At 41.0% G+C, this 16,932-nt stretch overlaps 1 protein-coding gene across 1 annotated transcript in view; it reads right to left on the bottom strand.

Moving 5' to 3' along the window:
- The window catches only part of LOC110445659 (pyrokinin-1 receptor-like), a 36,320-nt gene extending 19,763 nt beyond the window's left edge, over window positions 1-16,557 (bottom strand). Inside the window, exon 1 of the mRNA XM_021490387.1 lies at window positions 16,345-16,557. The gene's annotated coding sequence lies outside the window, so the exon portion shown is untranslated. The remainder of the gene's footprint in view (window positions 1-16,344) is intronic.
- Window positions 16,558-16,932: the final 375 nt, after the last annotated feature.

The raw sequence follows: 16,932 nt of genomic DNA, 5'->3' as shown, positions 1-16,932 counted from the left end.
CCTATCTTTATCTCCCCCGACTCCCCTCCCTTAGCTCTCCCTCCCCTATCCTTGTCTACCCCGACTCCCCTCACTTAGCACTCCCTCCCCTATCCTTGTCTTCCCCGACTCCCTTCCCTTAGCTCTGCTTCCCCTATCATTATCTTCCCCGACTCCCCTCACTTAGCCCCCCCTCCCCTATCCTTATCTTCCCCGACTCCCCTCCCTTAGCACTCCCTCCCCTATCCTTGTCTTCCCCGACTCCCCTCACTTAGCTCTCCCTCCCCTATCCTTATCTTCCGCTACTCCCCTCACTTAGCTCTCCCTCCCCTATCCTTATCTTCCGCTACTCCCCTCACTTAGCTCTCCCTCCCCTATCCTTATTTTCCCCGACTCCCCTCACTTAGCTCTCCCTCCCCTATCCTTGTCTTCTCCGACCCCCCTCACTTAGCTCTCCTTCCCCTATCCTTGTCTTCTCCGACTCCCCTCACTTAGCTCTCCTTCCCCTATCCTTATCTTCTTCTTCCCCGACTCTCCTCACTTAGCACTCTCTCCCCTATCCTTGTCTTCCCCGACTCCCTTCCCTTAGCTCTCCTTGCCCTATCATTATCTTCCCCGACTCCCCTCACTTAGCCCCCCCTCCCCTATCCTTATCTTCCCCGACTCCCCTCCCTTAGCCCTCTCTCCCCTATCCTTGTCTTCCCCGACTCCCCTCACTTCGCTCTCCCTCCCCTATCCTTGTCTTCCCCGACTCCCCTCACTTCGCTCTCCCTCCCCTATCCTTGTCTTCCCCGACTCCCCTCCCTTAGCTCTCCCTCCCCTATCCTTATCTTCCGCTACTCCCCTCACTTAGCTCTCCCTCCCCTATCCTTATCTTCCGCTACTCCCCTCACTTAGCTCTCCCTCCCCTATCCTTATCTTCTCCGACTCCCCTCCCTTAGCACTCCCTCCCCTTTCCTTATCTTCCCCGACTCCCCTCCCTTAGTACTCCCTCCCCTATCCTTATCTTTCCCGACTCCCCTCACTTAGCGCTCCCTCCCCCTATCCTTATCTTCCCCGACTCCCCTCACTTAGCTCTCCTTCCCCTATCCTTATCTTCTCCGACTTCCCTCCTCCCTTAGCTCTCCCTCCCCTATCCTTATCTTCCCCGACTCCCCTCACTTAGCACTCCCTCCCCTATCCTTGTCTTCCCCGACTCCCCTCATTTAGCTCTCCCTCCCCTATCCTTGTCTTCTCCGACTCCCCTCCCTTAGCTCTCCTTCCCCTATCCTTATCTTCTCCGACTTCCCTCCTCCCTTAGCTCCCCCTCCCCTATCCTTATCTTCCCCGACTCTCCTCACTTAGCGCCCCCTCCCCTATCCTTATCTTCCCCGACTCCCCTCCCTTAGTACTCCCTCCCCTATCCTTATCTTTCCCGACTCCCCTCACTTAGCGCTCCCCCCCCCTATCCTTATCTTCCCCGACTCCCCTCACTTAGCGCTCCCTCCCCCTATCCTTATCTTCCCCGACTCCCCTCACTTAGCTATCCTTCCCCTATCCTTATCTTCTCCGACTTCCCCCCTCCCTTAGAGCTCCCTCCCCTATCCTTATCTTCCCCGGCTCCCCTCCCTTAGCTCTCCTTCCCCTATCCTTATCTTCTCCGACTTCCCTCCTCCCTTAGCTCCCCCTCCCCTATCCTTATCTTCCCCGACTCTCCTCACTTAGCGCCCCCTCCCCTATCCTTATCTTCCCCGACTCCCCTCCCTTAGCCCTCCCTCCCCTATCCTTGTCTTCCCCGACTCCCCTCATTTAGCTCTCCCTCCCCTATCCTTGTCTTCTCCGACTCCCCTCCCTTAGCTCTCCCTCCCCTATCCTTGTCTACCCCGACTCCCCTCCCTTAGCACTCCCTCCCCTCTCCTTAACTTCCCCGACTCCCCTCCCTTAGCACTCCCTCCCCTTTCCTTATCTTCCCCGACTCCCCTCCCTTGGCACTCCCTCCCCTATCCTTATCTCCCCCGACTCCCCTCCCTTAGCACTCCCTCCCCTTTCCTTATCTTCCCCGACTCCCCTCCCTTGGCCCTCCCTCCCCTATCCTTATCTTCCCCGACTCCCCCCCCTTAGCTCTCCCTCCCCTATCCTTATCTTCCCCGACTCCCCTCCCTTAGCTCTCCTTCCCCTATCCTTATCTTCTCCGACTTCCCTCCTCCCTTAGAGCTCCCTCCCCTATCCTTATCTTCCCCGACTCCCCTCCCTTAGCACTCCCTCCCCTATCCTTGTCTTCCCCGACTCCACTCCATTAGCTCTCCCTCCCCTATTCTTATCTTCCCCGACTCCCCTCCATTAGCGCTCCCTCCCCATCCTTATCTTCCCCGACTCTCCTCACTTAGCGCTCCCTCCCCTATCCTTATCTTCCCCGACTCTCCTCACTTAGCACTCACTCCCCTATCCTTGTCTTCTCCGACTCCCTTCCCTTAGCTCTCCCTCCCCTATCATTGTATTCCCCGACTCCCCCTATCCTTATCTTCCCCGACTCCCCTCCCTTAGCCCTCCCCCCCCTATCCTTGTCTTCCCCGACTCCCCTCACTTAGCTCTCCCTCCCCTATCCTTGTCTTCTCCGACTCCCCTCCCTTAGCTCTCCCTCCCCTATCCTTGTCTTCCCCGACTCCCCTCCCTTAGCCCTCCCCCCCCTATCCTTGTCTTCCCCGACTCCCCTCCATTAGCTCTCCCTCCCCTATTCTTATCTTCCCCGCCTCCCCTCCATTAGCGCTCCCTCCCCATCCTTATCTTCCCCGACTCTCCTCACTTAGCACTCTCTCCCCTATCCTATCCTTATTTTCCCCGACTCCCCTCCCTTAGCACTCCCTCCCCTTTCCTTATCTTCCCCGACTCCCCTCCCTTAGCCCTCCCCCCCCTATCCTTGTCTTCCCCGACTCCCCTCCATTAGCTCTCCCTCCCCTATTCTTATCTCCCCCGACTCCCCTCCATTAGCGCTCCCTCCCCTATCCTTATTTTCCCCGACTCCCCTCCCTTAGCACTCCCTCCCCTATCCTTGTCTTCCTCGACTCCCCTCCCTTACATGTAGCACTCCCTCCCCTTTCCTTATCTTCCCCGACTCCCCTCCTTTAACACTCTCTCCCCTATCCTTGTCTTCCCCGACTCCCCTCCCTTACATGTAGCACTCCTCCCCTTTCCTTATCTTCCCCGCCTCCCCTCCCTTAGCACTCCCTCCCCTATCCTTGTCTTCCCCGACTCTCCTCACTTAGCTCTACCTCCCATATCCTTATCTTCTCCGAATCCCCTCCCTTAGCGCTCCCTCCCCTATCTTTATCTTCCTCGACTCCCCTCATTTATCACTCCGTCCCCTATCTTTATCTTCCCCGACTCCCCTCCCGTAGCATTCCCTCCCCTATCCTTGTCTTCCCCGACTCCACTCCATTAGCTCTCCCTCCCCTATTCTTATCTTCCCCGACCCCCCTCCATTAGCGCTCCCTCCCCATCCTTATCTTTCCCGACTCTCCTCCCTTAGCACTCTCTCCCCTATCCTTGTCTTCTCCGACTCCCTTGCCTCAGCTCTCCCTCCCCTATCATTGTATTCCCCGACTCCCCCTATCCTTATCTTCCCCGACTCCCCTCCCTTAGCCCTCCCCCCCCTATCCTTGTCTTCCCCGACTCCCCTCACTAAGCACTGCCTCCCCTATCCTTATCTTCCCCGACTCCCCTCCCTTAGCCCTCCCCCCCCTATCCTTGTCTTCCCCGACTCCCCTCCCTTAGCCCTCCCTCCCCTTTCCTTATCTTCCCCGACTCCCCTCCCTTAGCCCTCCCTCCCCTTTCCTTATCTTCCCCGACTCCCCTCACTTAGCGCTCCCTCCCCTATCCTTGTCTTCCCCGACTCTCCTCACTTAGCTCTACCTCCCCTATCCTTATCTTCTCCGAATCCCCTCCCTTAGCGCTCCCTCCCCTATCTTTATCTTCCTCGACTCCCCTCATTTATCACTCCGTCCCCTATCTTTATCTTCCCCGACTCCCCTCCCGTAGCATTCCCTCCCCTATCCTTGTCTTCCCCGACTCCCCTTATTTATCACTCCCTCTCCTATCTTTATCTTCCCCGACTCCCCTCCCTTAGCTCTACCTCCCCTATCATTGTCTTCCCCGACTCCTCTCCCTTAGCACTGCCTCCCCTATCTTTGTATCTTCCCCGACTCCCCTCCCTTAATACTCCCATCCCCTGTCCTTGTATCTTCTCCGACTCCCCTCCCTTGGTGTTACCTTCTATTTTGTCCTTCTCCACCCCCAATTCGTCTACCGCCCTGTTCCGTCCCTTCTTCTCTCCTTTCTATATAAAACCACTCTGAGTGACAAGTACGATCACAATTACACGTGGAGATTTACTGATAGGAGAATCGTTTCCCCGGTAATGGATTTGAGCCTGTCTAAGCAACATGCTGTCGTTTTTCGGTGTCTGTGATAGAGCTGTATGGTTGATTGATGAAATAGACTCCGTCACGTCCAAAGTAGCCGCTCTCTATTGATAAATACGGAAACTTGAATTTCTCACGGGACTTAATATTGGTGGATATTTTAATCTCTGCCTCCATGATATAACACTCTGTATTTCCTCCACTTACTTAATGTAAAGACTTTGCTTCAGCGATCGTGAAATCATTGTCTTGTGATTTTATTGGTGAATATGTCAATTTAATGAGCTTCCCATGGCTCAGTCATTTGATTTCCTCTATCACAGAATCACGGAGGGAAACAGGCGGGAATTTCACATTTTTGCAATCGTGTTGATTAATTTCAGTTTTTGATTTGGAAATGTTATCATATCATAATTAATATGTCACTCATGAGATAACCTCTGTTTCGTAAATGTGCTAGAGATTGATTGTCTTAATTCCATTCAATTTGATGCTACCTTGCACACATGTAATTTGTGTAAGAGTTATTTCCCGTAATGATATTTCGGATTGTCGTTAGATTTATCAACACATGTATGAAATACATTTACAATTTTTGTTTTACAGAGGAATAATCAGGGACGATATTTTTTACTATAACTTAAATACGGTTTGATGAAATATACAGCATACTATTTCATTTTCAAAATGACTCTAAGCGCTTCACAGTACGTATGTACGATGCTCGATTGGTCGTTGGTTAAAGGGCATATACATATAGAGGCACATACATCTGCACTATACTGTATAATTAACATGCAATGATTAAATTTCACCAGTAACACGTGTGGGACTGTTCAACTTTATTACCTGGCATTTGGAACGAGATTGTTAAGCATAACCAAACAGGCTACTTTGAGTTCGATGAGTTATATTGCGTATGGAATATACAATGTATATAATTATTGGTCTACATGAACTGAACAGATTTTGGCGGTTTGCCCTCTGAAATGTAATTAAAGCAAACCAAACCTTGACTTTAAAACAACAATAAACAAATGTCGGAATGTCATTGGTGATAGCTTATCAGTAAAATTATCTCCATCAAAGTTTCACGGTGGTTGTGTACGCCTTCTAATAAATACGGAACTCTAACTTTAACGGAGTGGCTATCTCTCGGACAGTGGTCAGAAAGGCGTCAGTTTACAGATAGTATCTCTCCCCGACACATCTCCCAGAGCTAGGAAAACAACGAATTTAATCAACCAAAATAACAATATTTACTACTTCCGGTGCGCGTGCACGAGCCGGTGCTCTGTATTATGTGTAAATGTGCACATGATTGTTATAACTTACCGAAAAATCGCCTGAATAACTTTGTTCTTGACTAGTTTGGCAGTTTTCTTGCTTAAATTGTAAACTGATTGTCGTGCATATTTCTTTGTTGATGGAATAAACCTAGGTCGTATAACGGTCGCATTTCATCCTAAAATAAGGAATGGCGTTGCTGCGCTATTATCCACATACTTAAAATGCGTGTTTTGAGTGAAAATTGTCAATTTGTAACCAATTTCGGTTAACTTATCGTTCTGTTACCAGGCAATTTCACCAATTTTAAGTAACGTTCATGCAGTTGCACGCTATCAAAATGTAAATCAGGTACTGATCAATCTCAAAGAAATCTCGTTACTGTGGTTAAAAAAACTCACCGATGGAAGATTACTTAAAGTTCATCATATATAATGCTATCCAATACACGCGTAATACAGAATAGCCCCCACAATTTTTACCTATTAATAAAAACATGATTCATTAGTACAGGTATGAACTTCACCAGTACAGGTATAAACTGCACCAGTACAGTAAGGAACTTAACCAGTACAGGTATGAACTTCATTAGTACAGGTATGAACTTTCATTAGTACAGGTATGAACTTCATCAGTACAGGTACATGTATTAACTTCACCAGTACAGTAAGGACAGGTATAAACTTCATAAGTACGGGTATAAACTTCACCAGTACATGTATCAACTTCACCAGTACAATTAGGAACTTCACCAGTACATCTATAAACTTCCACTCGTCACTACAGGTATGAACTTCACCAGTACATGTATGTACATGTACTTCATTAGTACAGGTATGAACTTCACCAGTATAGTTAGAAACCTCACCAGTACAGTAAGGAACTTCACCAGTACATCTATAAACTTCCACTCACCAGTACAGGTATGAACTTCACCAGTTAGGTATGAACTTCACCAGTACAGGTATGAACTTCACAAGTACATAAATAAACTTCATTAGTACAGGTTTGAACTTCACCAGTACAGGTATGAACTTCATTAATACAGGTATGAGCTTTCATTAGTACAGGTATGAACTTCACCAGTACAGGTATTAACTTCACCAGTACAGTAAGGACAGGTATAAACTTCATAAGTACGGGTAAATAAACTTCACCAGTACATGTATAAACTTTACCAGTACAGTAAGGAACTTAACCAGTACATCTATAAACATCCACTCACCAGTAAAGGTATGTACTTCATTAGTACAGGATTGAACTTCATTAGTACAGGTATTAACTTCACCAGTACAGGTATAAACTTCATTAGTACAGATATACACTTCATTAGTACAGGTATGAATTTCATAAGTAAAGGTATGAACTTCACCAGTACAGGTATAAACTGTATTAGTACCGGTATGATCTTTACCAGAACAGGTATGAACTTCACCAGTACAGGTATGAACTTAATCAGTACAGGTATAAACTGTATTAGTACCGGTATGAACTTTACCAGTGCATGTATGAACTTCACCAGTACAGGTATGAACTTCACCAGTACAGGTATAAACTGTATTAGTACCGGTATGAACTTCACCAGTACCGGTATGAACTTCACCAGTACAGGTATGAACTTCACTTTTACAGATATACACTTCATTAGTACAGGTTTAACCTTCACTAGTAAAGGTATGAACTTTACCAATACAGGTATGAACTTCACCAGTACAGGTATAAACTGTATTAGTACCGGTATGAACTTCACCAGTACAGGTATCAATTTTACCCTTACAGGTAATACTTCATTAGTAAAGGTATTAATTTTGCAGTTTCAGGTATGTTATTCGAAAGCTCATATATGTAGCACATTGTTGTTATGTCATTGAAGTTGTGTAGTTGAATTACGAACGTTAATTATAAATATTGTATAATGAACTTCCTACAGACGACACCACAGTGTGTGTGATACCATCTTATAGGAGATACCCCCGAGTTTAGTGTAATACCCTTTGGCAGACATTACTTATTTATACTTTTTAAGTGACACATGCATTATTTATATATTTACATTTGCTCTGCATTCTCCCATAGTTTTACGCATCAACACCTCAAATGGTGCAATGGATTGAGAAGATATTTTGTCATCAAACGTACTCTAAGATAAAGCACGCATGTTCCAATTGACAGAACTGCTCAGTGTTAAAATATTATTGTAAATGGAAACATGTAATATTGAACTTTGATAAAGGAAAAGTCAAAAGACTCAAGGCAATACAGAACCTGAAATAGTCATTTTGCATCAACAGATTTTTTTTTTTTTTACAAATGTTGTTATTGCCCTATAACATGCACTGTAACATGTATTGCTGACAAACTTACATAAGCCCTACTGGGTTTTATCAACTATTTAAGTAATATTTCTCAGTTTAGGTATAGAACCATAACATTACTTACCTCAATATTGTATAATACCCTGTGATAGACGACAAATAGAAATACTGAATAATACCCTGTGATAGACGACAAATAGAAATATTGAATAATACCCTGTGATAGACGACACATACAAATATTGGATAATACCCTGTGATAGACGACAAATACAATTATTGTATAAAATACACTGTGAGAGACGACAAATACAAAAACATTTTGTATTGTTCGTAAAATATTCTTTGAGAGACGTCAAATATAAATATTCTGTGACAGACGACACATATAAATATTGTATAATATCATGTGGGAGACGACAAATACAAATATTGTATGACATCCTCTGACAGACGAAAAATGCAAATATTGTATGACATTATCTAATGGACGACACATCTGGCAGACAAGATATATAAATATTGTATTAAACCCGCTGACAGACGACAAATATAAATATAGTATGACATCATCTGACAGACCACAGACCTCAAGGCCTCCATGTGTGTTGTGTAAGCGTGTATGTGTGTATGTATGCCGGATACAGGGTATGTTGGTGTGTTTACCTCCCTGTGATAGTCTAGCGCAGATCTGATGCCGACTTCATAGTTTTATCTCACTGAAATACTATGCCAAAGGCACAAAGCAGCAGATTATTCCGGCCGGTCAGATTATACTGACAACGGGTGAGACCAGTTGTTAAACAGGGAACAACAACTACCATTTGAAGGACTTTGGTATTTCCCGGCCTGGGGACAGAACCCATTGTCTTCCTCACTCGGGCGAATGTTCAACATTGAAGCCAAAAGCGAAGTATGGCCACCCAAGGTGCTATGAAATAAAAGGTTGTTAGAATGAGTGTAGCAGATTTACACCAACAAGTATTGTATGACATATTCTGACAGACGACAAATACAAAGATTGTATGACATCCTCTGACAGACGACAAATACAAAGATTGTATGACATCCTTTGACAGACGACAAATACAAATATTGTATGACCTCCTTTGACAGACGACAAATACAAATATTGTATGACATCCTTTGACAGACGACAAATATAAATATTGTATGACATCCCAGGACAGACGACAAATATAAATATTGTATGACATCCCCTGACAGACGACACATATAAATATTGTATAACATCCCCTGACAGACGACAAATATAAATATTGTATGACCTCCTTTGACAGACGACAAATACAATATTTATATTTATCGTCCGTCAGAGGATGTCATAGAATATCTATATTTGTCGCCTGTCAAAGGATGTTATTCAATATGTATATTTGTCGTACGTCAAAGGATGTTATACAATAATATAAATACTTTATGACATTCTTTGACAAACGACACACACAAATATTGTATGACCCCCTGTGACAGACGACAAATATAATTATTGTATAACATCCTTTGACATTGTATGACATCCTTCGACAGACGACAAATACTAATATTGTATGACATGACATCCCCTGACAGACGACAAATATAGATATTGTATGACATCCTTTGACAGACGACAAATATAGATATTGTATGACATCCTCTGACGGACGACAAATATAAATATTGTATAACATCCCCTGACAGACAATAATATAAATACTGTATGACATTCTTTGACAAACGACACACACAAATATTGTATGACATCATCTGATAGACGACAAATATAAATATTGTATGTCATCCTCTGACGGACGACAAATATAAATATTGTATGACATCCTTTGACAGACGACAAATACAAATATTGTATAACATGCTTTGACAGACGACAAATACAAATATTGTATGACATCCTCTGACAGACGACAAATATAAATGTTGTATGACATCCTTTGACAGACGACAAATATAAATATTGTATGTCATCCTCTGACAGACGACAAATATAAATATTGTATGACATCCTTTGACAGACGACAAATACAAATATTGTATGACATTCTTTGACAGACGACAAATATAAATATTGTATGACACCCTCTGACGGACGACAAATATAAATATTGTATAACATCCCCTGACAGACAATAATATAAATACTGTATGACATCCTTTGACAGACGACAGATATACATATTGGATGACATCCTCTGACAGACGACAAATATAAATGTTGTATGACATCCTTTGACAGACGACAAATACAAATATTGTATAACATGCTTTGACAGACGACAAATACAAATATTGTATGACATTCTTTGACAGACGACAAATATAAATATTGTATAACATCCCCTGACAGACAATAATATAAATACTGTATGACATCCTTTGACAGACGACAGATATACATATTGGATGACATCCTCTGACAGACGACAAATATAAATATTGTATAACATCCCCTGACAGACAATAATATAAATACTGTATGACATCCTTTGACAGACGACAGATATACATATTGTATGACATCCTCTGACAGACGACAAATATAAATGAATATTGTATAACATCCTTTGACGGACGACAAATATACATATTGAATGACATCCTCTGACAGACGACAAATATAAATATTGTATAGCATCCTTTGACAGACGACAAATATAAATATTGTATAACATCCTTTGACAGACGACAAATATAAATATTGTACGACACCCTCTGACAGACGACAAATATAATTATTATATGCATGAACATTTCTTGCAATCACATTGGTCGGATCCTATACACGTGACCAGTCCTCAAAAAGTCATGTAGACTGGTTATCCGGTGACTATCGATTTCTCAATATAGCCTGTATGGAAATTCCCCGCAACCTTGTCGTAGCGCATGCGCAGTAATACCGGAACGCGTTCTGTCAGACGACAACACAGACGATGGCGAGTACTGGCGAACGCTTCGCCTGTGTTACAGCCCAAAGTTTCCAGAAACTGCTGGACGATAAAGACGCTTTGAACACGAAAAAAGCAACAGAACACGCAGTGCGAGTCTTTCAGGCTTATCTGAAAGAAAAGAACCTGGATGAACACTGTATAAGCTACGATGCCGAACTTTTGGATACGACACTAGCCAAGTTCTTCACGAAGGCCCGTTCGTGTAAAGGTGAACAGTATAAGAAATCAACCCTTACGTCCATAAGGCATGGTTTAAACAGACATTTGCTGGAATTCGATATCCTCAATGGTGCAGAATTCCCAAATTCTAAACGAGCTTTCCAAGCCATGTCTGTGGAACTGAAAAGGCAGGGCCTAGGAGGCATAGAGCATCACCCACCCATCGATAAAGCCGACTTGGAAAAGCTATACTCGTCATTTAATGTCAGGGATCCGGAGTCATTACAATGCAAAGTATTTGTCGACATTATGTTACATTTTGGCCGTCGTGGAAGAGAAAATATATGGGATCTAAAGAAAACCGACTTCGCTACAACGACAGACGCAGAAGGATGGAGGTATATTTATCTCAACAAAGATGAGTGGACCAAAAATCACCAGACAGACACCAACACTGCAGAGGGCAGAATGTATGAAATTAAAGGTATGTACCTGCTATTAAATACTTGTGTATATCCATGCATTATAAAAAAATCAAGATAACTTAAAAAGTTTTGAAACTATTTTAAAATTCTAGTCTAGTCCCAAACCCAAATCTCTAACTGTACTCATGTTATTTTTATTTGTATTTTGTAGAAGATGACAACATGTGCCCAGTAAAATCTTTTGTGAGATATGTGAAGATGCTGCCCCCCGGATGTCCCTACCTTTTCCCCAAAGTAAGGAAGACCCCTAACAAGTGCGGACATTACTTTGACAATGCTCCCATTGGACACAACAAACTTGGCAGACTAATGACATCTTTGAGCACAAAATATGAATTGTCGCGCAAGTATACAAATCACAGTTTGCGGGCTACCTCTGTCCATCTTCTAGATTCTGCTCAAGTGCCGCCATATAATGACTGTGACTGGCCATAAGTCTGAGCAAAGCTTAAAAACCTACACAGGATTCACGGATGTAAGCACAAAAAGACACATGTCCCACACTATTAGTCGGGGAATCGGCTTGGATGTAGATGGACCTGTGAAAAGGATGAAAAGAGATGCGTCCAGTGTTGTTGAACCTAATAATCTGAATTTTGATACTCACGGGTTAGGTGATTTTGATTTAGGAAAACAATTACAGCCTCTGTCTAATTCACAAATGAATACCTTACTCAATGACTTTGACGATGATGAATTTAATGACATTGCCGCTAATTTGGTTTAGGATGGTGATCAACTTTATGTGAAACCAAATGTTGGTGTTGTGCCGAGCCAGAAGAATGTCAACAACAATGTATCCCATGTTCTGAATTACAGTGGTTTCCCCATTCCAAAATTTCAGGCACCAATAATTAGTGGTCAGAATGCACAGGTCACAATTAACTACAACATTTCCCCTGGTAAATAAAATATTTGTGGCGCTTACATTTGGATAACGAAATCCACCAATAAGAAATAAAAGCAGTCTTAACATAATGAATTTATTTCTTTATCACAATCTAAGATATACTTTGTTATCGATATCCCCTCTTATTGATGTAAAAGTGTATGTTTTGATATTCTATCATTCTCTCATTCAGCTGTCAGCTGAACAGTTGGTCAACAAATGTTTAAACTGTTTATTTTTGTTTGGTTATTTTTAACAAAAAGACATATTGCAACAGACAGCATGATTTTATAAATATGTTTGGAGTACTGAGAACCTTCCAAAAAAAAAAAAAGATAAGAATCATGATATTTTTCTTCTAATTCTATTGTTGAAGCATATAATAAAACAGTTATGGACTTTTGTGCTTGTGAATATGATGTGATATGAACCTGAAAAAGTGATATTGACCTTGGCTTCACCAGCACAAAAGTCCATAATTGTATAATATTGTATGACCTCCTTTGACAGACGACAAATATAAATATTGTATGACATCCCCTGACATACGACAAATATAAATATTGTATGACATCTTCTGACGGACGACAAATATAAATATTGTTTAACTTCCCCTTACGGACGACAAATATACATATTGAATGACATCCTCTGACAGACGACAAATATAAATATTGTATAACATCCTTTGACGGACGACAAATATACATATTGTATGACATCCTCTGACGGACGACAAATATAAATATTGTATAACATCCCCTGACAGACAATAATATAAATATTGTATGTCATCCTCTGACATACGACAAATATACATATTGTTTGACATCCTTTGACAAACGACACACACAAATATTGTATGACATCATCTGACAGACGACAAATATAAATATTGTATGTCATCCTCTGACAGACGACAAATATAAATATTGTATGTCATCCTCTGACGGACGACAAATATCAATATTGTATAACATCCTTGGACATACGACAAATATAAATATTGTATGACATCCTCTGACGGACGACAAATATAAATATTGTATAACATCCCCTGACAGACAATAATATAAATACTGTTTAACATCCTTTGACGGACGACAAATATACATATTGTATGACATCCTCTGACAGACGACAAATATAAATATTGTATGTCATCCTCTGACGGACGACAAATATCAATATTGAATAACATCCTTGGACATACGACAAATATAAATATTGTGTGACATCCTCTGACGGACGACAAATATAAATATTGTATGACATCCCCTGACAGACAACAACTATACATATTGTATGACATCCTCTGACAGACGACAAATATAAATATTGTATGACATCATCTAACAGACGACACATATAGATATTGTATGACATCCTCTGACAGACGACAAATATAAATATTTTATGAAAAGTACAAATGTTGTAGCATACCATGTGATAGTCCAAATTGAACTACTGTGTAATACCATGTGAAAAACAACATAAAAACAAAAGTGCATTGATACCCTCTCGCAGAATACACACAAATATTGTGGTTTAACTTTTGACAGACACGCACAAACATTGTCAGATACCCTTGAGGTCTGACGGACGACAGATACGCGTTCTGTAGCACACATTTTAATGAGATATGTTTTCGGATGCCGACACGGAGTAAACATACAACTTCGGTAATCAGGCGGTAAGAATCAGCCATGCGTTTTTATGAACCACTCCCGAATGTGCTCGGACTTACCAAAATGGAATTATCCATTATAAAAGAGAATCCATTTGTTGAAAAATCATTTCAAACTTATCAATACGTAACAGAAAACCAAATGCGCATTACAGTCGAGTCCATTCAACGTCAGCTATTGAATTAATGACGTACTTCAAAACATCAAATGTATAGGTTTACTCCTGCAGATCGATATTGAACACGAACTATGTGCACTTTTTGTACATTTGTAGAAAATATTATGATTAGGAAACAGGTTTCATATATCGTGTGTAATAACACCTAGTCTGTGTAATGATGTTTCAAATTCAAGGCACAAATGATACTAATTTACTTAATTCTAGCCTAGGTCATCGCAAGTTTATCACACCACGCCTTAGGTAAGCATACGCTGAAGAGAATCTCAAACTCGTTTACACTCAATCTGGCTTAAGGTTCAACAATTCCGCTGAAAAAAAGGCTATTGTCACCCATAACTTTAACCCGCTGATAGGTTATATTCAAATACCTCAATTAAAAATCGGTACTTATATAAGTATGTAGTTTGGATATATTTAACGTGTACATTAACTATTAAATGTTCCATAGCGAGGCTAACATAGTCAATAATAAGACATTACTGCCGATGTCTTCTTAAAAACAGCTCACCGGGTTTTAAAACATGTCAGTCTCTTTAGCGATTCAACTGTAAGTTTTGAAATGACATATTACCTGAAGCTCATTTATATACTTAGATCATCCGGAGCTTAATTTCTCTTTTACTAGCCAGAGAGAAGCATACTGACCCCAAATTAAGATTCTTTCATACGAAACTTTTAAATCATAGTGAAATTCATTGGTAATATATTTTAGCAGATTATAAATAAGAAAATAAAGGCTAAGTTACCTAAATCGACAAATAAGCTTTGTGGATGTTATGCATGCTCTTGAAACTGAAATAAAAAAAATAAATGTTTTAATGTTTATAACATGACTGGCTACTTTTATCACAACATTATATGTTGGTTAAGGACACTTTATGTAAAGTGTGTGTGTCATAACGGCCACAAGGCCTTTGGTTTTACATATATATACGGGTAAAAACACGTTACTCGGGCATTTTACTATGATGTTTGTGCATTCCCATAGCCACAACCATCTTGTTTCGAGACCGGCATGTCCCAAAGCTAGTAAACGAGAAATTAAGCTCCGCATGACCTAGGTATAAAAATGGACTTTAGATAATATTGCATTGCGTATAATTTGGTTGGGTCTGAAAAGAAATTGACATGTTATAAGTCCAATTAACTGTTTTAATGAAGACATCCGCATTAATGCCTTATTATTGACTACGGTAACCTCGCTATGGAACATTTTAATGGCTAATGCGCAAGTTCAATATATTTAAATTACATATATAATTTCCGATTTTTAATTGGTGTCTTTGAATATGACTAATAATTGGGTTGGGATTTAGAATGACCATAGCCTTTCTCAGTCGGCTAGTTGAACCTTAAATTAAACTCGCTGAGGATCTCTTTATAAAACAACCTCATATAAAATGGAAACTCGACTGAAATCCTTAAAGTATGGATCTTCAATGGATTATGATTGTATAAACAAAATAACGAGTTTGTTTTAATACTTCCCTTTGATTTGTTTCAATTTAAATGGCATTTAAATATTTTAGTTTGTATGTTTAATAGTAAATCTATATATAAACGAAAGGAGAACTGCATAAGATAACAGGTATGAGCTCAATGAAATGTAAATCAGCAGGCAATGTAATACTCGCATACAGTGAAACTAGATATCAATGTCGATGGATACAGTAAAACTCTTGTACAGTAAACCTTGGCAAATTTGAGATAGAAAAAGCCTGAATGTTTTCTATCTCTTCGCCATTCCGTATAGTGTTAATACTAAGAGCTATGGTGTTTTTCGATAACAAATGCTCATGTAGAAATGATAATCCCATTGTTAAAGAACTGAACATAATTCCATATAAATGTTACATAGATAAGTTCATGATGAATCCTTTTTTTGTACCAATTCAAGAAGAAAATTCTTGTAAGCTTTTTGAAAATATGTGCAGTATATTCCTAACTTAACATTTGGAGAATATTACATTTATTTTGATGATATGAAAGTCTTACCTTAGTGACTTATGTTTAGTTGTTCAATTAACTCCGGTTCCGAATCAACGTTCCTGTGTATACTGACGATCTCTCCGCCCGTATAGGTTGCATGACGCTGCGCGAGCTCGCTCTCATAGCCACTGTGGTAATGTACCAAGGCGAGAGTTGCGGAGACTGGCCGCGAATGCTGACGAGGGCTACAGTCAGTGAGCTCTGTGTTACTGTCCAAACTCTGCCGGTCCCGATGCTGTCTCCAACACGACCTGTCGAACTTGCTGTCAGCTGATCAGACGTGACAGACACGTTGCTACATGTATTGTTAAATAAGACCAAGTATTCTACAGATCGTGAAATGTCTCCCAAAGTTTCCTGCTAACGGTTCTATTGAAATGAGTATGGACTTACAGTGACAATTTTTATAATATTCAAAAAATAGCCTTTAACTGTGTGTCCTTTTATTTAAAATTAATAACTCGAAGAATAATACGAGGAAATAATGTATCAGCTTAGGTAGACATGTGTCGTTTGTAAATTCTTTTAATGATAAAGGTAATTAATTTGGTTACATTCAAATGATGAGTTGGTCAGTACAACTGTCCACATAAA

This window comes from Mizuhopecten yessoensis, unplaced genomic scaffold (assembly GCF_002113885.1).
Source record: "Mizuhopecten yessoensis strain PY_sf001 unplaced genomic scaffold, ASM211388v2 scaffold2329, whole genome shotgun sequence".
NCBI lineage: Eukaryota > Metazoa > Mollusca > Bivalvia > Pectinida > Pectinidae > Mizuhopecten > Mizuhopecten yessoensis.
Note: the sequence above shows the minus strand (reverse complement) of the source record. Positions and strands in the feature narration are given on the sequence as shown.